This window comes from Eleutherodactylus coqui, unplaced genomic scaffold (assembly GCF_035609145.1).
Source record: "Eleutherodactylus coqui strain aEleCoq1 unplaced genomic scaffold, aEleCoq1.hap1 HAP1_SCAFFOLD_44, whole genome shotgun sequence".
Taxonomy (NCBI): domain Eukaryota; kingdom Metazoa; phylum Chordata; class Amphibia; order Anura; family Eleutherodactylidae; genus Eleutherodactylus; species Eleutherodactylus coqui.
The window spans coordinates 629,794-653,097 of record NW_027101695.1 but is presented as its reverse complement, the minus strand read 5'-3'; the positions used below and the strand labels follow the sequence as shown (position 1 = coordinate 653,097).

General features: G+C 47.4%; 1 long non-coding RNA gene across 1 annotated transcript; it reads left to right on the top strand.

The window, feature by feature from the left end:
• The first annotated feature begins 1,494 nt into the window (after positions 1-1,494).
• On the top strand, positions 1,495-22,527 carry LOC136590856 (uncharacterized). Its single transcript, XR_010787761.1, has 3 exons — positions 1,495-1,581; positions 20,868-20,968; positions 22,464-22,527. It is a non-coding gene; the product is annotated as an uncharacterized lncRNA (long non-coding RNA).
• Positions 22,528-23,304: the final 777 nt, after the last annotated feature.

Sequence of the window (23,304 nt, the reverse complement as noted above, 5' to 3'; positions counted from 1 at the left end):
AGTGAAATGGCGCTTAAGCATGTGCACCGCTACTCCAGTCACAGTGCGTTCAGAGTGCGCTGTTCACTGGGGGTCCTGTGCAGATGGGATATACTGTCTAGTGAGAAAACCCCTAAAGCAGACCTGGAGACATGAAGATGGCCGCCCAGCTTCTCGGACCGCCTGCTGCACACTGCATTAGTCTAAGACATCACACCTGCGGAGTAACCAGTGCTGCCAAGTCCGATCAGAGCGTAGTGTAAGCGTATTTGCGAAGTGGGATTTGCCCATGCAAAATGCACTGTAAACTACGCAAGATGTGCGCAATTGCATGCAAAAAAAAACAAAAAAAAAAACATGCACCAATGCTCTCAGCCATTTAAATGGCTGATAGCTTCAGGAGTTCCAAATGTTCTCTCTATGCACAAATGCACGGAGAGATAGAAAAGGCTGCACATTTTTATTGCACAACCGCATTGTGCACGAGCGCCAAATACGTGCGTGTGAACGAACCCACTGGGGAGAGGATGGAGGGGGAAAGAAACAATGGGTTCTATTTTCAGCATATTGTGTGCACAAATATGGTTGTGCAACTCTGGTTTAGGCTACGGATGAGTACTGTGAACAGTCTGCATCAGGCGGGCAGGGAAGTGGTTCAGCCATTTTTGTTCCTTCAGGCCCCGAAGGTGACAGCAGACTGTAGCCGGGCCAGCAGAGATCTTGTGTCGTCATCCAACCTCGCAATATCATTGGGGTCAATGGGGGTGAAGGGTGAGCAGCAAGGAGCAGCGACCACAAGCCATACAGAGCAAAACTCCAACCTTGGGGACGCAGCCAGCGGGGGCCACGCACCGCCCAACCCCGGGGACGCAGCCGGCGGGGGCCACGCACCGCACCACCCCGGGGACGCAGCCGGCGGGGGCCACGCACCGCACCACCCCGGGGACGCAGCCACCGGGGCCACACAACGCACCACCTCGGGGACGCAGCTGTAGAGCTATGCACCGCACCACCCCAGTATTTCTGTTTCGGTGGTTTAGTTGAATAATATCACATAGCCCTTATCAGCTGACCACAAACTGTAGTTGTCTGGGCCATATGACACATCTGCTTGTATCGGTCAGTAATGCGAGGGGCTCACCGATTACCTCCAAGATGGCTGACTGTTTCCCACCCAACTTCCTAGACACATAATGCCCCACAAGCAGCTGTACTGACACCAGGCCGTCTCTTCATACACTGCTGCCAATGAGAAAGCAGTCTAATAAGCCGAGCACGGAGCCCACTCATAGTCCGTGAAGCCTCTTGTCCGGCACCTCAGCTCGCAGCCGCCTTTCACGCTTCCCCCCTCAGTGCAGAGAGCTCACTGCGCGGGAAAGGAGCCGATCACGTGGGGCTCATGGAGCAGGAAACCCGCCGTCCTCCTTCCAGAACATTCCTGCACTTCATCGGGGCTCCAACCGGAAGTGGTGGGCGGGACATAGGTTTTATGGATTCGGGGGGAGAGAGAGAGAAAGACACAGCAGGCGGCTTTCAGAGTTCGGCCCGCGCGCATCCAGTCAGCAGAGGCCGACCGCGCGGCGGGAGGATGCGGCTCGTGAGGTAACTTCATCCGTGGAGGCCCGTCAGGCTGGCAGCGTCCTGTAGCGGCAGCTCAGCGCTGACAGGGGGGACGCGGCCGGCTCCTGTGAGGGGCGCTAGTATTCCCTCATGGTTAGCGCTCTCATGCAGTTGTGGCTCTTCCCCCAGGGGGCGCCCTCCTGTGTATTGTGTGCTGTAGTGTGTATGATATGGCGTTAGATGTAATCCCCCTCTGTGTTGTGCTGCTCGCAGTTCTCACGGCCTCTCCAGGACCCGGCATGTTGTGGTGTATTGTCTGCACTGCAGCCCTGTTTCCCATGGTGGCATATAAACCTCTGGGCACAATTATTGTGGCATTTATACACCATGCCGCCGGGTGACAGCGGGAAACCAGGAAGACCGTGCAGGACGGCATGTGTGAGATATGCAGTATGTGGCGGTATGGCGGTCACACTGGTAATCCTGTGTGAGGAGGTAACTGGCTGGATCACGCTGTGCGCTGACACCTGTCACTTTACATGGGGCTGCCGAGGTAGCCGCACCGCCCGTCCATCAGCCACACTGAAGCTGATTCGTGGCCAGCCACAATGGTGTCCCTGCGGGGGAGGGGCGACCCCTGAAGTGCCGGGCAGAGGGGGACATCGGAGTCCTGTTCTCTAGATCGGTGGGCTCTGAGCAGTGAGACCCCCAATCAGCAGGTCGCCCCCTTATACACCCAGCGATTTCCCGCACGCTCGTGTGAATGAGCCTTAAAGGGCATCACAATGCTGAGACTATTAGGCAGAAATTCTGGTATTTTGGGGCTGTAAAACAAGTGTACCTTCACATGTAAATGAGCAGCGGCTTTACTGTGTGGAGTGTGTAAGACCCGGTAACAACCGCTACATGGCTCTATTTGTGCCTCCGGGGACAGCGGACAGAATGTGAGCGCAAAACAGACAGCGGCGTGCACCGTCTTGGTGCGTATTACACACATACTCTCCGTGTGAGGCGCTCCCAGCTTGTGGGGGATCCGGGGGCCACTGCAATGCCCTGCCGTCACACCTGCAGTAATTTTAGGGGAAGGGCTTTAAATCGAAGCCTAAAAAATCATCCCTAGCTGTAGTAAAAAGTAAAATCTATACTGGCCTGTCTTCTCCCCGCACGGCTGTGAAGCTTTTCAGCAGGCAGGGACTTAAAATCCCCGCTGCTGAAAGGGCTGCGTCTGATTGGCTGAGTGCTCAGCCAATCACAGGCAGCGCTCAGCCATTTATTGAACAGCTGAGCGATGCCTATGATTGGTCACAGTGCTCAGCCAATCACAGGCAGCGCTCTACCATTTATTAAATTCAATGCTTGCTGGAGGCAGGACATTTAAGCCCCAGATCCAGAAAGCAATTCTCTTGTCAGCGTAGAGGAGGGAGTGACAGCCTGCAGACCATTGGGAAGACGACACGCCGGCGACAGGTGAGTATAGAAACTCCCGCTCCCCCCCGAGCCTTAGCTTGTGAGTTTTTGACTTGCAAGCAGGCTCGTATCCCGAATTTTTGCTCGGAAATTGGAGCAAAAATTAGGGCTCATGTCCACGGGGAAAAGAAGAATTAAAATCCGTAGCGGATTTTAACTCTTCTCCCGCGCGCGGATCCGCACCCCATAGGGATGCATTGACCACCCGCGGGTAGATAAATACCCGCGGATCGTCAATAAAAGTGATTTAAAAAAAAATGGAGCATGAAAAAATCTGGACCATGCTCCATTTTCATGCGGGTCTCCCGCGGGCTTCTATTGAAGCCTATGGAAGCCGTCCGGATCCGCGGGACACAAAAATCACATTTTACTTACCCGCTCCGGTTCTTCTCTTCGGCGCCGCGCCATCCTCTCTCAGCCGCGGCCGGATCATTTTGCTTCGGCCCGGCGCATGCGCGGGGCACGTCACCGACGTCATCGTGCACATCCGCCGAGCCGAAGAATGAAGATCCGGCCGCGACGAGAGAAGATGACGCCGCCGCGAAGAGAAGAAACGGAGCGGATGGGAGGTGAGTTTATTGTCATTTATTTGTATTTTCAGCGCTCATGTCCGCGGGGCAGGAGGGACCCGCTGCAGATTCTACATGTAGAATCCGTAGCGGGCCCGATTTTCCCCGTGGACATGAGGCCTTAGGGAAAGAGCCTGCTCGCACGTGAAAAACTCTCCAGCCAAGGCACTCGTAACCCGAGGTACCGCTGTATAGGTAAATATGGCCGCTGGCCGGGATTTATGGTGGAAACAATGTACAAAACCGCAGCAGGAAAACTGCTTATGTTGTTGCCGCGGTTTTGATGCGGTTTCAGTTTTCACCACAATTGCATCAAAGCCGTAGCAAAAACGTGGGCAGTTTGGTCAATGTTGTTTTTTACTGAACTCCAACCGCCCCGTGTGAATACAGCCTAAAGTATCTTGGGAAGTAACTTGAGATATAAAGGTAGGAGGGAAAGCGCCATCTAAAGGTAGCGGACGCACCATATGTGTGAAGGCCTTGTTCTCGGAGGACTGGGGATGCTCAGAGGAGATTGTAATATCTCAACACTGAATGTTCTGAAATAAGGATGCTATTGGGGAACCCCTGTATGGGGGAAACATTGTGAATGGGACGCAATGCTAGATTGGTGCCACTGCCTCTGTAATCTCAGCATTGGGGTCCTGACTTGCTATTGACTGTGTTGACCGAGACTCTATATAAAAATACAAGTGCAGATATGATATATGTAATATGTTCATGGGCAGAAGAAACAAGGGGGCATATCCGTATTACTTAAGCGTAGAGATGAGCGAGCATACTCACTAAGTACCTGCCCAGGACTGATGGGCGCTGAGCAGTCGGAGAGTTGCAGGGTTTTTACCTTGACTCAGGGATTGCTTGGATTCTAACATGTTGGTAATAGGAATCTCTGAGGCGTCTCAAAGGTGTTTGAGCTCTCTAGAGACGTTCATTCTCCATAAATAAGGTCATTATTTTTTGCCCCTACTGAAGACTTATAGGATATCCATTGGATAGCGGCGATCACGGAGCCCGGCAACATCTCCTGCCTCCCGGCTACCTTCAGTAGCCGGAAAACAGGAGATTTCAAATGCCCCATGGCGATCTGGTTATCTGCACATGCATCACCATTTTAACTAAGGCGCACATGCGCAGAAGACGCCGGAGGGTCCGCTCCCGCCCAGATCGTCGCCGGACATCACGCAGGATGGAGGTGAGTAGTTTTAGCCTCCCTCGTGGGTACATTCTGTGAGGGGAGCTGAAACTTTAACTTTTTATTTACCTTATTGCGATCGGCGCCATCCATCGGATAGCACCGATCGCATTGCTGGGTGGGGGCTCCCCGTGGGCCCTCATGATTGCTCCATGTTGTCAGCTACCCCCTGGAACCGACAACATGGAGCTGTCACGTCCACAGCCCATGGGGCTTTAATCCTTAGAAGATGCATGTTTTTACGTCCTCTGGGATTAAAGCCCACTTAGCTAGGATGTAAAAACACTATGGGGCCGTCACTAAGGGGTAAAAGCATGCAGATTTGTTTTGCTGACCTTTTAGCACAGAAAACAAGTCGCAGCATGCTCCATTGCAGTGCGGTTCCCACGGTAAAGCAGGAGTTTAAAAAAAATCTCCACTGCACATGTGCGATGGCCGGCGCTCCTGCACACATCTGCAGTGAAGAAAATTGAAGATCCGGACAGACACACAGAGGGTCGGATTCCGCTCCGAGGACATGAGGCCTAATGTGTTCCGGAAAAAGTAAGGGTGCTAAAATGAGGCTGCGGGAGATAAGCTACAGAGTTTTCCAGTCACGAATTTGCAAGAAGTTTGCAGTCACAAAGGGGGACAAACGTAGTACATTTACTTGTTATCAGGAATATGTTACACTTATAAAAGAAACAAAAAATACACCAAAACCAAACCAACTGAAAGGACTGACCACTTGCCAGAACATAATCCAGGCGGAGCTCAGAGAGATGGCATGGCATGGAGCGCCAGAGATGCGGGCAGATTGTCAGAGACGATAAATGTTTCATCCTGTAAGAATGACAAACAGACGTTAGTGTGATGTTATCTGCGTATCCAGTCATACACCGACTACTGCACTGCTATATGAACGTGCTAGAGATAAAGATCACTAATTAGAATCCATTTATGGGTACGTTCACACCTAGTGGAAAGTCTGCATCATTTCCGTATCATTCTTGGTGCAGATCTGCAGCGGACTTTACCCCTTCTATGGAAAGGGTGAAATCCGCACCGTTTCCGTAACGTTGGTGTAAATCTGCAGCTGCGTCTGAACGCACCCTATGGAATATTTTTGTTAAAGGGGAAAAAAAGAATTCTCTTTTAACCCCTTAATGATGCAGCGCCTTTTTTTTCTACTTTTGTTTCTTCCTCCCCCCTTTTAAAAAATTGTATCTCCCTTATTTGTCCATGTATGAGGGCTTGTTTTTTGCGGGACGAGTTGTATTTTTCAATGGTGCTATTTAATGTACCTTATAAGGTACTGAAAAATGTTTAAAAAATTCTAAGTGGAGTAAAATTTAAAAAAAACAAAAAAAAACCCACGTCATTCCGCCATCTTTCAGTGCATCCTGTTTCTAGCTACAACAAAAATGACACAATAACTTTATTCTATGAGTTACTACTATTATTATTATACCAAACTTTTATAGTGTTTTTTTGCTGTACTACTAAGAAAAAAATACAAGACATTTAATTTTTTAGAATTATTCTCTGCTGCAAAAAACGTTTTTATTTTTCCATCGACATAGTTGAGTATGGGCTCATTTCTGGCGAGACATCCTGTAGTTTATGTTCGTACCATTTCGGAATACATAAGACTTTTTGATCGCTTTTTTATTGCATTTTTTCTGGGAGATGGTGACTGAAAAAGTGCATTTCTGATGTTCTTTTTTTTTTTCCGGACGAAGTTCACCGTGTGCTGTAAATAATGCGCTGTAAATAGATCAGACTTTTACAGACGCAGCGATACCAATTATGTATTTTTGTTTTATGATTTAGATTTTATTATAGATATGGCAAAAGGAGGGTGATTTAAATTTTTATTATAATTTTTTTTTTTTTTTTTACACAATTAGTAAAACTTTATTGATCTGATTTTAACTTTTTTTTTTTTTAGGACCACAACTTGATCGCTCCTGCCATGGCATTACATCATACTGCAATCTGACAGGCAGCCTATCAATCCATCCCTGGCTGCCACCAGCACAGCTTCCTGCAATCTCACACGGGGCGTTAAAGGGTTAAAAACCGCGATTGGCTGTGCTGCTGATTGCAGCTATTGCCCGCGGGTGTCAGCTGTAATAAACAGCAGGCGCCCCACAATCTCTCTTCATAATACCCCAATGCTGCATGATGTAAATGTACGTCATATAGAGGGAAGGGGTTAGGGACTGTCACCTTTTTTTCCCCCATTTTTGTTTTTTCCTCCCCAATTTTAAAAAATCATAACTCTTTTATTTTAAATTCCGCCATCTTTGATTGCGTCTTCTTTCTACGGTGTAAACATTGCAACAAAAATGACCTGATAACTTTATTTTAAGGGTCAGTACGATTACTAGGATACCAAATTTACCAAGTTTTTGTTGTTGTATTGCTTTTATTAAAAAATTTTTAAAATTACTATCTGCTGCCATTTTCTGACAGCTATAACTTTTTAGTTTTTCCGTTGACATTGTTATGCTACATCTCATATTCTGCGAGATGTCCTGTAGTTTTCGTTGGTACCATTCTGGAGTACATATGACTTTTTATTACATTTTTTCTTGGAGACGAAGTGACCATAAAAGTGCAATTCTGGCATTCTTTATTTTTTTTCTGACGACGTTCACCATGCGGAGTATATAATGTTTTACATTGATAGATCGGACTTTTGCAGGCACAGCGATACCAAACATGTATTCTTGTTTTATTATTTCGATTCTTTTATTATAAAATAGCAAAAGGATTTTTTTAACTTTTATTACCGTTTTTTTTTTCATAATTAGTAAAACTTTTTTTAAATGACATTTTTTTTTTTTTTTAAGTCCCCCGAGGGAACAAGAACTAGTGATGTTTTGATCGCTCCTGCAGTACGATGTACTGTCATAGCATAACATCATACCGCATTCTAAGGCCTTAGTCACACGGGCGTTTTTTCGCACGGTTTGCGGATCGCATGATGGATGCGCATCCGCAAATCGCGTGACCGATGCCCAAAAATCGCCCGAAAAGCTGCTCCTAGCCGCGTTTCATTAGAAACAGGCTGGAGCTGTCCAGCGCATTGCATTCAATGGAGCCGGCAATACAGCCGGCTCTATGAAAGCAATGTGCTGTGGGCGAGTGCGGGATGAATTGTCGGGAAGGGCTTAAATATATAAGCCCTTCCCTGCAATTCATCCAGAAATGTGTTAAAATAAAAAAAATATATATACTTACCTTGTCCCGGCAGATGGAGTTCAGCGCGGCCGGCCTGCAGTGGGTGTGAGTCAGACCTGCCCCTGATTGGCTCAGCCCTGAGCCAATCAGGGGCAGCTTTGAGTCACACCCCCTTCACACCCACTGCAGGCCAGCCGTGCTGAACTCCGACTCCTGGGACAAGGTGAGTATATATATATTTTTTATTTTAACACATTTCTGGATGAATTGCAGGGAAGGGCTTATATATTTAAGCCCTTCCCGACAATTCATCCAGCGCTGTCCGGCAGCCCATTGCTTTCAATGGAGCCGGCTGTATTGCCAGCTCCATTGAATTCAATGGGCAAACATCGTTCTTCTCTGCCACAGCTGTTACAGCTGTGGCAGAGAAGAATGATTTGTCTTCTATATGTTCTCAATGGGGTCGTCGCTGCTGCCGCCAGCCCCGTTGAGCGCATATAGAGAAGAGAACAGGAATCGCAGATCGCACATAGGTGCGAACTGCGATTTCTGTTCTATAATTTATCGGATGAGCGCATAAAAAGCGCTCATGTGTCCGATACCATTGCAAAGCAATGGTTTAAAAAAAAAAAAAATCGCCAGACGCATGCGCAAATTGTGCGAAAAATCGCCCGTCTGACTGAGGCCTAACAGGCATCCTATCAAGCCATGCCTCAGGCATGGTTTGATAGGCATTTTGCTAATACAGTCCTGGGGCCTTCAAGAAGGCCCCAAGCTGCCATGACACCCGCACGGCCCGCTGGAACATTGGCCGATGGATGTTGCAGGCGGATGTCAGAAACAGCTGGCACCTGCGCTGTATGAAAGGGAATCACCCCATGATCTCCCTCAATGGATACCCCAAACGTGGAGGACGTAATCTTACATCCTGTGTTGTTAAGGGGTTTATGTCATTTTTTGATAGTTATCAAATATATAACGGAAGACACCAAAGAATCTATACATTTATAAAAGAATATATATGTTATTAACATTTATCATACATGTACAAAAAAGCAATCCATAAGATTTACTTTAGGCTACCTGCACATGGGCGGGCGGATATCATCCGGAGTTTCTCAGCCCAATATTGCGCTCGCTAACGTGCATTCTCACCGCGATGCCAAATGTTTTTATGGCAAAACCGCCTCCCATCACTTCAGTAAAGCAGCGATCCTCTGCCACGTCAGAGGATGAGCGGTTCCCATTGTTTTCAGTGGGATTCCTCACATTGCACACTGTGTCATGTGTTTTACTGTTCCATTGAAAGGAATGGGCGATGCGTTCCGAGGAACAGGAAAAGATACGACTCGCTGCGATCGCTCACGTATAGGACTCCATTCAAAAAAATGGGCCTCATAGTGTGATAGACATTATGATTGCTGGTATAAAATGTCTATCGATTTGTATAAACGAAATGTATTTTGCTGTTGTAATGACTCTTAGCTCTGTGGAGTTTAAAGGACACACACACAATCTAATCATGGTATTTGCTAGACAATGGATGTATGATGTTAATGTTAGCTAAGTACATAGGAATTGCACAAGAAGCCTCTAAGAGTTAAGGGTCATAGTGTTACATGTATATTTGTGTACAACACTGAGTGTTGAACTAGCACTTCTTCACCCCTCCCATCCTGAAACTTCTACAAACAAAGGAATTGCTTCAGCCTGAGCACATGTTGATAAGACTTGCTTATACACAGACATGACTGGAGCTAGGACAAAGGTCCATGCTACATCAGCACTTGGAAGAGGGTGGGCAGAGAGGTGGGAGATTCTATATGATCCGACAAATGAGAATCTTATATGTTACTGATGTAATCTGTTGCACGCCCATTGAAGGGCGGTTGTCATGTGTTATAATAAAAGGCTTGAGCCTCTATACATTGTAGAGACTCTCCCAGTTTTAGACCAGCATTTGTGTCTGATCTGGTTCGATGATGTGTGCACACGATACAATTCGGAAGCGGCAAAATACCCCGAAGCCTGCTGGAGAAAATCATAATCCAGAACAATAGTAGCGCCAGATCTGTGCGTCCTGCAGTGAGTTGTTAACAATGCGGTGCAGGAAACAATGTGCTATATTTTTGCGACCCTTGGAACGCTTCACCCACTGTTTTCAATGGAACAGGAAACTGCATTGCACGGCGTGCGAGGTGTACGTAAGTGTGATGCGAGGTTACCCATTGAAAACAATGGTAACACTTGGCGGAGGATCACTGCTCCACAGAAAGGATGGGAGACACTTTTGTCAGTAAAATGCCTCACGTTGCTGTGAAAATTCACATTGACGAGCGCAATATGGGGCCGAATTTCTCCACCTGAGATCGCACTCACCCGCGTGTAGGCAGCTAGATACGTTCTTTATTTGTAAGCGTATTCACGCCGGCCGATATACGGTGTCCCTCTCTGCAGGGGGAGAAGGTTGGAAGAGGCGGGAGCACTGCACTGAGCTCCTGCCCCCTCTCCACTATCTGCAATGAGAAGGGGCAGGATGGAGGCGGGGGCTAAGTTCCTGGAATTAGCTCCGCCCTGTCCCATCTCCCCTCATTGCAAATAGTGTGGAGGGGCGGAGAGGGGGCGGGAGGTCAGAGCACTGCTCCCGGCTCTTCCAGCCTCCTCCCCCTGCAGAGAGAGACGCCGTATATCGGCCGGCGTGAATACCCGGCCGATATACGGTCGTCTGAATAAGCCCTGAGCCACAGCCATAACTGGAAGGAAAGGCGCATTCCTGATTCCGCACAAGAACGTATGCAGGACAGTCGGGCGCCACCATTGTTCTTCCTTTGCACCTCTAGGACCGTCATGCGCTCTGCTTTGGGAAGCTCTAACTGTACAGCCTTTGGCCGTATGATGTAGTATGACCACGATACACCATTAGGCCTCCTTCCCACGAACGGATTTACGCCGCGTAAATCCGCGGCAAAGATCCGCTGCTTTGCCCCCTGCTATTAGGTTCTATTGAACCTAATAGCTCAATGCTCACGATGCGTAATTCCACCGCGGAATTACGCACCATGAAATCTCCCGTCCTCACCCGCAGCATGTTCTATTTGCTGCGGGTGTACGCGCTGACGGCTTCCATTGCAGTCAATGGAAGCCGTCCATTCACGCTATCTCCCACTGCAACCAGCGGAAGATAGCGTGAAAAAACGTTCCCCCACCTACCGCCGCGCGTCATGTGACGTGGTGGGCGTGTCACATGACGCGACGGCGGTGGGCGGGGAAGCGTCTTCACGCTATCTTCCGCTGGTAAGTATGGGGCGCCGTGACGGGCTTCACTGCGGAATATTACGCGGCGGAGCCCGTCAGCGCTCGTTGGAAGGAGGCCTTACTGCCCAGCCAGTAGGAATCTCACTGCCAGTACTTCTGCCAAGCAGAAGAATGAAGGTGCATCGACACTACAGCGTTCCTGCGCCCGTCAGCAGCACTCTGATAGCCATATGGGCGGCCAATTATACTAAACGACCAGACAGGCAGCCACCAATATACGTGCCCTGCTCTGATATTAGGCTACAGGGGTCTATAGAGAAACAAGAGTAGAAGCATATCCGTGTATGAAGGGGTTAATACCAGACATCCCGCCTCCAGCATGCAGGAAGGGGTTAATGCTAGACGCATCCCTCGTTCAGCAGGCGTGTATGAAGGGCTCTCCACATCCAGGCACCCACACTGCGCTGCATGGTGCCCCCAATATACCGGCTATGAATGAACCGCCAGCTTCTCTGAGGAGTGCGGAGCCCATTACCTTTCCCTCTCCGTAAGGTCCTCTTACGTCACCACAACACGTGATGAAGCACCTGACCCATTACATCACGTGGTACGGTTGTCTCACGTGAACAAGGTAACGTGCCTCCTCTGGCGGCTGAGGGTAGTGCGGCTCATATGGGGACGTGAGCGGCACAGGAGGGGAGTGCCTGCGGCAGGGAACACGGTGATGTGTACTGTGGTCAGCGTTACCTGAGGGGAAGAAAGGCCTTGGACCAAGCTGATGGTAGTAAGGGCAGGCCCACTCAACTGGCAACTACAGGCGGATCCCACAGTAAATATGCACCCGGCTGCTTTTAGCCCCTCCCTCACACAGGAACGCGGGAAAGCAGCGCAATTTAAATTCCGGCGCTTTGCCGCACGTTACGTTTTCACTGGCTTTCAGCAGTCCTCGTCATTGAGGAGCAGTGCACGCTCAAAAATAGACCAGACACGGAAATCGCAGCAGTCTGAGGCCGTGTGAGAGGCTGCGCCTAAAGCCAAAAATATCGCCTGTGTGAGGGAGGCAGGACGCCATCCTTTGTTATCATGTTTGTTTTTTCCTCCCCCTTTTATAAAATCATAACTCCTTTGTTTATCCATCGACGTCGCTGTATGAGGGCTTGTTTTTTGCGGGACGAGTTGTATTTTTCAATGGTGTTATTTAATGTACCATATAAGGTACTGAAAAACTTTTAAAAAATTCCTAATGCAGTGAAATGGGGAAAAAATTGACATTCTGCCATCTTTCAGTGGTCTTGTTTCTACAACATACAAAAATGACATGATAACTTTATTCTATACGATACCAAACTTGTGTAGGGTTTTTTTTTTTTTTGTTTTTTTTTTGCTATACTACTTTTTTTTTTTTTTTTTAATTAACCCCTTCCCGCCCCAGGGCGTAAGTTTACGTCCTGGCAGCAGGGTACTTCCTGCGACAGGGCGTAAACTTACGTCCTGGGGATAGCGCGAGATCACATATGAGGAGCTGGCTGTCAGTCATAGCCGGCGTCCCGCTGCAACAGTGGGGAGGGCATCTCCTTCCCTGCCACTTTTTAAATGCTTTTTCTCATATTAGCATAAAAAACCCCACATATTTGGTATCGTCGTGTCCATAAAGACTTGTAGAATAAATCAAACATGGTTTTTATCCTGCACGGCAAAAAGCGTTAAACGCAAAAAACTGAGGCAACATGCTAATTTTTAGTATTTTGCCTCCCAAAAAACGCAATAAAAGTGATCAAAAAATCCGTATGTACCCCAAAATGGTACCAGTAAAAACTACTGCTCGTCTCGCAAAAAATAAGCCCTCACCGAGCTCCATCCATGGAAAAATAAAAGTTATAGGACTTTGAATGCCGCGATTTAGAAAAAGAAAATAATTTCCAAAAAAGGGTTTTTATTGCGAAAAAGTGAAAAAAACAAAAAAAAAAGTTTTGGTATCATCGTAATCGTTACGGCCCGTGGAAAAAATGTTTTGTGTCATTTATGCTGATGATTAACGCTGTAAGAAACCCAACCAAAAAAATCTATAGCAGAATTGATGCGCTTTGAATTTGTATTTTTTATACTTACTTTTCAGTCGCTGCATTCCAGGAGACATTATGTTTTTTATTTTTCCATCAATGGATCCTCTGAGTGCTTGTTTTTCTTTTTTGTTTTTTTGCCGGAAAGGAGACTCTAGTACCCTGTTGTACTGCCTCTAGCTATGATACAAGGTATGATACAGGCGGGCATGGAGACTCTAGTACCCTGTTGTACCACCTCTAGCTTGAATACAAGATGTGATACGGGCTGGCATGGTGGCTTAGTACTCTGTTGTACCGCCTCTAGCTTGGATACAAGATGCAATATGGATGGGCATGGAGGCTCTAGTACCCTGTTGTACTACCTCTAGCTGGGATACAGCATGTGATACAGTGGGCATGGAGGCTCTAGTACCCTGTTGTACTGCCTTTCTTTAGGTGTTTAGCGCCGGTCCGCGGCATCGGCGGGAAGTTTTGTTCTAAACACAAGGCCCACTGCCTCGTGTCATGTGCGGCGTGCCGACGCCGCTCACCACTAAACCGATTACCAGCTCAGGTGCCGCAGCTCCCCGCTGGTAATCGCGCTATTCCCACTGATCCAGCGCACACTGACGTCAGGATCCTCCTCCCCTGCTCATTAGTTCCGCAGGAGAGGACTCGGGGAGGAAGCATGCCAGGCTACACACTGACTACAGTGTGCTCAGGGCAATTAGAGAGGGAGCGACGCTGACAGCAGGGAGGAGGTAAGTATATGGGTTGGGGGGGGGTGCTTATTACTAGGGGGGCTGTTTATTTCTGAGAGGTGGTGGCTGCCTATTACTGGGGTGGGGGGTGCTTATTACTGTGGAGGAGGCTGCCTATTACTGGGGGGGGGCTGCTTATTACTGAGGAGTGGGGGCTTCCTATTACTGGGGGGGGGGGAGATAAATTATATGCTGCCCTATGTGTGTGCTTGGGGGGGGGGAATAAATTTTTGCTGCCCTGTGTGTGTGCTGGGGGGGCAGGGGGAAATACATTATATACTGCTCTGTGTGTGCTGCCAGGCTGGGGGGGGATATATTATACTGCCCCCTTCATAACCCCGCCCCATATAACCAAAGCCCCACCCATGTCCCGCCCCACTCTGCCGGGCCTTGTAAAAATGGTCTTGCTTGAAGCCGGTCCCTAGTGCCAAAAAGGTTGGGGACCACTGCTCTAGATCATGCAAACTCGTGGGCTGTGGGAGTTGGCGTCCCAAATGGTCATATATATGTTCTATTGGTGATTAATCTGATGACCCACACCCTCACTTGGATGTCCGTGCCCTCGACCCTTACCCCTACTCCTCATCATGGCGGATTAAGAATAGAGCAGGGCCCAAATTAATTAGCCGACTGTACAGCACTGACAACTATGGCTTAATTCACCGCACACAGAGACTTGTAGATAGTGGAATGCTATGCTGTGACTTGAAAAAATTAACCCGCTGTCTTGCGCTGATACCTAGGGGTAATTTACTGCTCGCAGAGATTTGTAGATAATAGAGGCTGTATGGAGTGGGAGAAGACTCTAAAGCCAGTGGATAGTGCTGGTAACTGTGGCTATCTCAACCCCACCAAGAAAAGGGTATGGTGAGACGCTCTGCACAGCGGCAGAGCTGAAATATTTTGCAGTGGCCCAGGAAATATTACAGTACTGTTTAGTGGTGAGACCTCTGTCTAATGCACTGCAGACACAGAACGGTATAACTGAAGTTGTTTGCAGTAGGCTAGGAAATGTTAGCCTGGGTTCACACAGGGCGGATTTGCTGCGGTTTTGCCGCGGATTGCCGTTACATATCCGCACTGCGGCAAAACCGCTGCCTTTGCAGTGCAATGCAGCACAAATGAGTTTTGCAAAAAAGCTGTTCTCACAGGGCGGATTTTTTCCGCACAGCCGCAGTGCGTAAATGCAACTGCGGAGCGTTTTTCAAAGATGCAGCATGTCCACTCTTCTGTCTTTTCCGCAGCTCTTTTTTCCATAGACCTCTATGGACGCAGCAAAATCCCTACCAAAATACTCGGCAAAAACTTTTAAAAAACTGCGGAAAAGAATGCTTGCGGATTTTTCCACAGGAAAATCCGCAAGCCAAAATTAACCTTTTGAAGTCGTTTTGCCGCAGAAGCATTTCTTCTGCGGCCGAACCGCAACGGAAAAACTGCGGCAAATCCGCCCTGTGTGAACCCAGCCTTAGAGTGCAGTTTCATGGTGAGAGCTGGTTGTACGGCACTGCAGGCTGAGAACGCTATTACGGAAAGACTGGGAACAGGCCTAGATGCGTAATACAAAAGTTGGTGCACTACTGCTCCCAGCCAGCCACAATTGTAAAGTACACGGATCAGATGTAGCCCTAAGAAGGACCGTTGGGGTTCTTGTACGGAGGATGAGGACTGTATAACTTTCCCTATAGAAGCAGCTCTGTCCCTAAACTCTGCGTTATGCACTGCAGGCTGAGAACGCTATAACTGCAAGGCTGGGAACAGGCCTAGATGCGTAATACAAAACTTGATGCACTACTGCTACCAGCCAGCCACAACTATAATGCACACGGTCAGATGTAGCCCTAAGAAGGACCGTTGGGGTTCTTGCACAGAGGATCAGGAGTACTGTAAAACTTTCCCTGTATAGGCAGCTCCGTCCCTAAACTCTGCGTAATACACTGCAGACTGAGAACGCTAAAGTTGAAATGGCCTGCACAGCCCGAGATGGTTAAAAAAAAAATTGGTGCACTACTGCTCCCAGCCAGCAACAACAGTAATGCAGACGATGTGGAGTAGCCCTAAGAAGGACCGTTGGGGTTCTTGACGACAGGATCCTACTCTAACACTGTCCCTATATCAGCAGCAGCACTTTCCCTAACCCCTGCCAGCATGCGTCTGAGGCGAGCCGCGGGCGGGACCAGTTTAAGTACTCGGCGGTCACCTGATCGGCCCAGCCACTCACTACTGGGGGAAGGGGGGCACGTCACAGCAGGAAGTGGTAATGCCTTCTCTCTTTAATGGCTAGAAAATGGCGCTAAACATGCGAGGAAGGAAATGCAATTGACTCCAGTACCGCGTGGTGATCGTCTCGAGTAACGAGCATCTCGAGTACCCTAGTTCACTCATCTCTAAACTAGATACATCTGATATTGTTGTAATTATTCTGACAAAATAAAGTCAACATGTCATTTTAGCTGCAGGTTGTTTACTGTAACCCCCCCCCCCCCCCCCTTTACAAAAAATGGCAAACCTGAGGGTTTGTTTTTCATTTCAGCTCACTTAGAAATGTTTAAAGGGGTTGTCCCGCGAAAGCAAGTGGGGTTATACACTTCTGTATGGCCATATTAATGCACTTTGTAATGTACATTGTGCATTAATTATGAGCCATACAGAAGTTATAAGAAGTTATTCACTTTCCTGTTCCGTTACCAGCGTCCCCGTCTCCATGGTGCCGTCTAATTTTCAGCATCTAATCGCCAAATTAGACGCGCTTGCGCAGTCTGGGTCTTCTTCTTTTCTCAATGGGGCCGCTCGTGCCGGATGCCGGCTCCGTGTTTTCCGCCCCGTCACGTGCCAATTCCAGCCAATCAGGAGGCTGGAATCGGCAATGGACCGCACAGAAGAGCTGCGGTCCACCGAGGGAGAAGATCCCGGCGGCCATCTTCAACCGGTAAGTAAGAAGTCACCGGAGCGCGGGGATTCAGGTAAGCGCTGTGCGGATTTTTTTTTAGGTCCCCGCATCGGGTTTGTCTCGCGCCGAACGGGGGGGGGGGGGGGGCTGTTGAAAAAAAAAAAAAAACGTTTCGGCGTGGGACAACCCCTTTAATGCACTTTGTAATGTACATCGTGCATTAATTATGAGCCATACAGAAGTTATTCACTTACCTGCTCCATTGCTAGCATCCCCGTCGCCATGGTGCCGTCTAATTTCAGCGTCTAATCGCCTGATTGGACGCGCTTGCGCAGTCCTGTCTTCTCCCTGGTGAATGGGGCCGCTCGTGCCAGAGACCTGGTCCTCGTAGCTCCGCCCTGTCACGTGTGCCGATTCCAGTCAATCAGGAGGCTGGAATCGGCAATGGACCGCACAGAGCCCACGGTGCACCATGGGAGAAGACGGCGGTGCATCGTGGGTGAAGATCCCGGCGGCCATCTTGGTAAGGTAAATAAGAAGTCGCCGCAGCGCGGGGATTCGGGTAAGTACTAAAAGTTTTTGTTTTTTTTAACCCATGCATTGGGTTTGTCTCGCGCCGAACGGGGGGCCTATTGAATTTTAAAAAAAAACGTTTCGGCGCGGGACAACCCCTTTAAAAGCTTTTCAGTACATTATGTGGTACATTAAATAATACAATTGAAACATACAACTTGTCCGTAAAAATCAAGCCCTCAGGTGGATATGTTGCCGGACAAATAAATAAGGTATGTTTTTTTTTTTTTGTTTTTTTTTTTAATGGGGAGAAAAAAAAGAAAAATGTTAAACCAAAAATTGGCCGTTAAAAAACCCCTTTAAGGACGGTCTCTTTACATATGGATGATAATCACTATCGTCCACATGTGCCACAACGCAAGAACGCAGATGAGGAGGGCATTGATGTCTATAGATGGCACAGCTATGTAGTGTATTAACTATGTTGGCTCAGTGCCTCCCTCTAGTGTCTGCTTATTAAACTGCATTTGAAGGGATAATCCTACCCAACACATAATGTCATTGATGGCATATTATGTGATATCTGATGCTATGTGATATCCATGGATGTCTGCACCCCCCGGGTAACGGCTCAACTGTCCCTTTAGCTTTTTTCTCATAATAATGCTGGTGAATGCAGCTGCACTTCCTTTACAGCAAGGTGTGGGGATTGTAGGGGTCCCAACAGCGGACCCCTCACTAATCAGACAATGATGAGATATTCTATCAATATACCATCCGTGTGAACCTGCCTCCAATTCTGTCATATGGCACTGCTAACGTGGGCACCCCGTGGCTGGCACTGTGCAGTGCTCTGATATTGTGAACGGGGCTGTTGTTGGGGTTGAACTGTTTACTGGGACACTATGGCTGCTACTCTTTATAGGGTCACTGTCAGGCACGTGTGATCGAGCTGTTCATAGGGGCACGCAAGCTGCCTGTGTACACTTGTTTATGGGGGCACTCTATCTAGCACTATTAATGGGGGCGCTCTGTCTAGCACTATTTGTGGGGACACTCTATCTGATACTATTTATGAGGGCACTCTGTGTAGCACTCGGGTGGCATTCAGTATCTTGCCCTATTTATTGGGTCGCTCTCTATGGGTCACTATGAGGGCATTCTATCTGATACCATTTGGCACTATTTATGGCTTTTGCTCGTGATCAATATGTGGATTTAGATCTGTCAGTGGGCAAAATCCGCGTACTGAATGTCTGACACATTTTTTCTTGGATCCGCATGAAGAAGTAACATACGACTTTTTTTTCTTGAATACACGTCAAAAAACGTGCTTGCAAATTTTTCCCACTGATGGCTGCAGCCACGTGTGGATCCACGGCAAAAACTGCAGCAGAATGGAATTCCAGGTGGAATCCACCTTGTGAACATATCCTTACTGTCCCCTCATCTCACCATGAGTCACATTCATTACTGTCCCCTCATCTCCCCATATGTTACATTCCTTACTGTCCCCTCATCTCCCCATATGTTACATTCCTTACTGTCCCCTCATCTCCCCATATGTTACATTCATTACTGTCCTCTCATCTCCCCATATGTTACATTCATTACTGTCCCCTCATCTCCCCATATGTTACATTCATTACTGTCCCCTCATCTCCCCATATGTTACATTCCTTACTGTCCCCTCATCTCCCCATGTGTTACATTCATTACTGTCCCCTCATCTCCCCATGTGTTACATTCATTACTGTCCCCTCATCTCCCCATGTGTTACATTCATTACTGTCCCCTCATCTCCCCATGTGTTACATTCATTACTGTCCCCTCATCTCCCCATGTGTCACATTCATTACTGTCCCCTCATCTCCCCATGTGTTACATTCAATACCGTCTCCTCATCTCCCCATATGTTACATTCATTATTGTCCCCTCATCTCCCCATATGTTACATTCATTACGGTCCCCTCATCTCCCCATATGTTACATTCCTTACTGTCCCCTCATCTCCCCATATGTTACATTCCTTACTGTCCCCTCATCTCCCCATATGTTACATTCCTTACTGTCCCCTCATCTCCCCATGTGTTACATTCATTACTGTCCCCTCATCTCCCCATATGTTACATTCCTTACTGTCCCCTCATCTCCCCATATGTTACATTCCTTACTGTCCCCTCATCTCCCCATATGTTACATTCATTACTGTCCCCTCATCTCCCCATATGTCACATTCATTACTGTCCCCTCATCTCCCCATGTGTTACATTCAATACCGTCTCCTCATCTCCCCATGTGTTACATTCATTACCGTCCCCTCATCTCCCCATATGTCAGATTCATTACCGTCCCCTCATCTCCCCATGTGTCACATTCATTACCGTCCCCTCATCTCCCCATGTGTCACATTCATTACCGTCCCCTCATCTCCCCATGTGTCACATTCATTACCGTCCCCTCATCTCCCCATGTGTCACATTCATTACCGTCCCCTCATCTCCCCATGTGTCACATTCATTACCGTCCCCTCATCTCCCCATGTGTCACATTCATTACCGTCCCCTCATCTCCCCATGTGTCACATTCATTACCGTCCCCTCATCTCCCCATGTGTCACATTCATTACCGTCCCCTCATCTCCCCATGTGTCACATTCATTACCGTCCCCTCATCTCCCCATGTGTCACATTCATTACTGTCCCCTCATCTCCCAGTATGTCCCATCCATTACTAGGGTTGCCACCCTCCTGGTAAATGACCGGCCTGGCCAGTAATTACATCTAGAGGCCGGTGCGGGTAATAATTTTTTACTGGCAATTTTAATTATGAGAAAAAATGATGTTATGGCGGGGTGGCAACTTGGACAAATGTTGGGAAAAAATAAGTAGCTGATTTTGTGCACAAATATAGCCAGCACTAAGACTTGTAACTTTTGGGATTTTTGCACCACACTCCACACTTTTAGAGAAGTAAGTGGGGGCACCCACTATATTTAGTAGAATTTACACCAGGGAACTTCCTCATAGCTGGTAACGATTTCTTCTTCTGGCACATGAGCCGCCCAAGACACTTGTATTAAGTGGCATAGACCTCTTACCCTTAATGCCACAGGACATAAAGTTACATTACTGGTTACAGTTACTGGTCTTAATAAATCAGCCCCATAGTGTTTAAACATAGAAGAAAGCCGTGTTGTGTCTCAGTCCAGCATGGAGAGGGTCCTGGAGCCGCTTGGGGAAGAGTTGGGAGGATACTCAACCCTCATTCCATCCCATGAATTACACCTGCTGCTCTGACTGACCAGGTGAGAAGAGCTGACTCTTTCTAAGTCACCCCGCTTGCCTTCTGCATATTGCGCTGTAAATGACACAGCGATAATCGCTCAGGTCGTTGTGTATAAATGGGCCTTTACAAATGTCTACTTTACTTCCATGTTCTAAAGTTTACACTTCATTTTTTTTATTCTAGTTTGGTCTGATGACGACTGGCTCAAAAGATTTTCTGGTAAAACACTAGAGGAGAGCGAACAGGCTGAGGGGACAGAAGCTCCTAAACCTGCAGCACAAGAGGTACTGGTCCTATAATAATCATAGCTCCAAGTACAGATATTAGGAGGATACAAAACCTTAAATCTTATTACCTTAACTCTTATCCTAGGGAAAAAGTATCTTCACATGTGGCATATAAGCGGCATATTTTCTACCATGGATTTGCGTGCGGAAAATCCGCAGCATATTACAATACAGACGAAGTGGATGAGATTATAAGAAGTCTCATCTTATCCACATCCTGACGATTGTTAATTGACCCGCAGTGCGAATTTTAAATCCGCAGTATGTCAACTTATGCTGTGGGCTTTCACTATGGATCTCAGTACGTCAAATGTTTAGGGTTGTAATCTGCCGTGAATTTGCACCAAAATCTGGACAATACCGATCCTATTTGGCCTATTGGAGGAAGAGGAATGGCCGTACCACACCCGCATTTTCCTACAGAAGACCTTATTCTTGGCGCGTAAAACAATAGCTACTTATTGGATGGCTGCGGGAATCCCTACGATCTCATGTTGGGTTCGGTCGGTGAATACAGTAATCTCCTACGAAAAAATTATTTACCAAAACAGAGGCTGCCCAAACAAATTAAAAAAAATATGGGATATCTGGCTAGATACCAATTCCACTTTATCTGTAGAATGAACTCCCAGACTCATGTTCCCTCTCTCCACCCCCCCCCCCCCACACGCTCTCCTGTGTCCCCATTTACTAAGCAAATAGCAAACGCAGAGCTTTATCTCATAAAGAATTCATCCAATAGGCATGGACGGTTTGAGTTTAATTGTTTAAGTTTATCGCAACCTAAAAGAAAAAATGTACAAGGAATATGTTATGTTATTACGTTTAAGCAAGTTACAACACAGTATGTACTATTTGTAATATCGAGTTTGTTTACCATATGATTTTATTATGTACTGTGCAAATTTTCCTTAATAAAGAAAATAAAGTAAAAAAAAAAAATCTGGACAATACATTCCATGTGGAGGTATCCTAAGTGTTTGATGGTTACTGGACAATGTTCACCCATAGCACTAACTGTGCTAACATAACATAAGTAGCTGTACTTACCCGTCATCTGCCGCAGGGACCCATCACTGCAGCACCACCATCCACCCGCTGTTTGAAGTGGAAGATGTCGTCACAGGTTATCACCTGACTTCTGTAATGTCACTGCCCGCTCTCCTGGCATCAACACTCACATCCCGGCACCATGATGCCAGGAGTTTGTAATAGTGTTACTTACTGCGATTTACAATTGGCTGCAGCGGTCAGAGGATATCTGTTGATGTCTTCCTTAACTTAACATCGGGAGCACGGTTGGGCTCATCACCATGGCAATGGAAGGGTAAGTACAGCTGATTTAGTTATTTCTAGAACAGTTGGACCTGTAGGAGAAATTGTTATCCGATAACCAGGCAACCCCTACAGCCGAACATGCATGCCTGTAAATGTATTTAGTGTCTGTCATCTCGTGCCTCTTTTTTTCTTTTATCTTCTTTATTACTTGCAGGGAGAGCCACCTGCTAAAAAGGTACGAGCTAACCCCCAGGTATACATGGATATCAAGATTGGCAACAAGCTTGCTGGACGTATTCGCTTCCTGTTACGAGCAGATGTTGTTCCGATGACGGTAGGTGAGTGTCGGAATCTGATATTGCATAAATAATTCATGGTCACGTTGCGTTGGCTGTACATAATAGTTCTAGATCAGAAGAAAAGCAGATAACATTGGTATTAGAAATAACATTTCCTTTGTGAGAAGACATACATTCATTCTTACAATTTGTCAATTACACTCAACTCGTTTAGCAGTGTTTAACCCCTTAGTGACCACCCCATAGTCCTGGCCCGCTGGGCTTTATCCCAGAGGAGGTAAAAACATGCTTCCTTCAGGGATTAAAGCCCTGCAGGCTCTGGACATGACAGCTCCATGCTGTCAAGTACCCCCCACCCCAGCGATCGCATTAAAGGCAATGTAAAGTTTAAAAAAGTTAGTTTTAGCTCCCCTTAATGGATCAGATCTCAAATTACTCACCATCCTTCGCGATGTCCCCCGGCGTTCTGGTCCTGCAGGACCTGGCGTCTGTGCATGCGCGCCAGACAGCATTACGTCACACGAATGCGCACAGGGCCGGGAGGCCTGGGAAATTTAAAAACTCCCTGCTCTCGGCTAGTATGAGTAGCCGAGAACACGGAGTTGTCACTGGGAGCCGCTGTATGTGGTCCCCAGTCACATGATCGCTGTTATCCAATGGATAACAGTGATCATGTAAAAAAATTTTAAAAAAGAAAAAAAGTTTGTTTCATCTTTCCTCATGGATCATATTTGTGAGGGCAGATGAAATTACGTC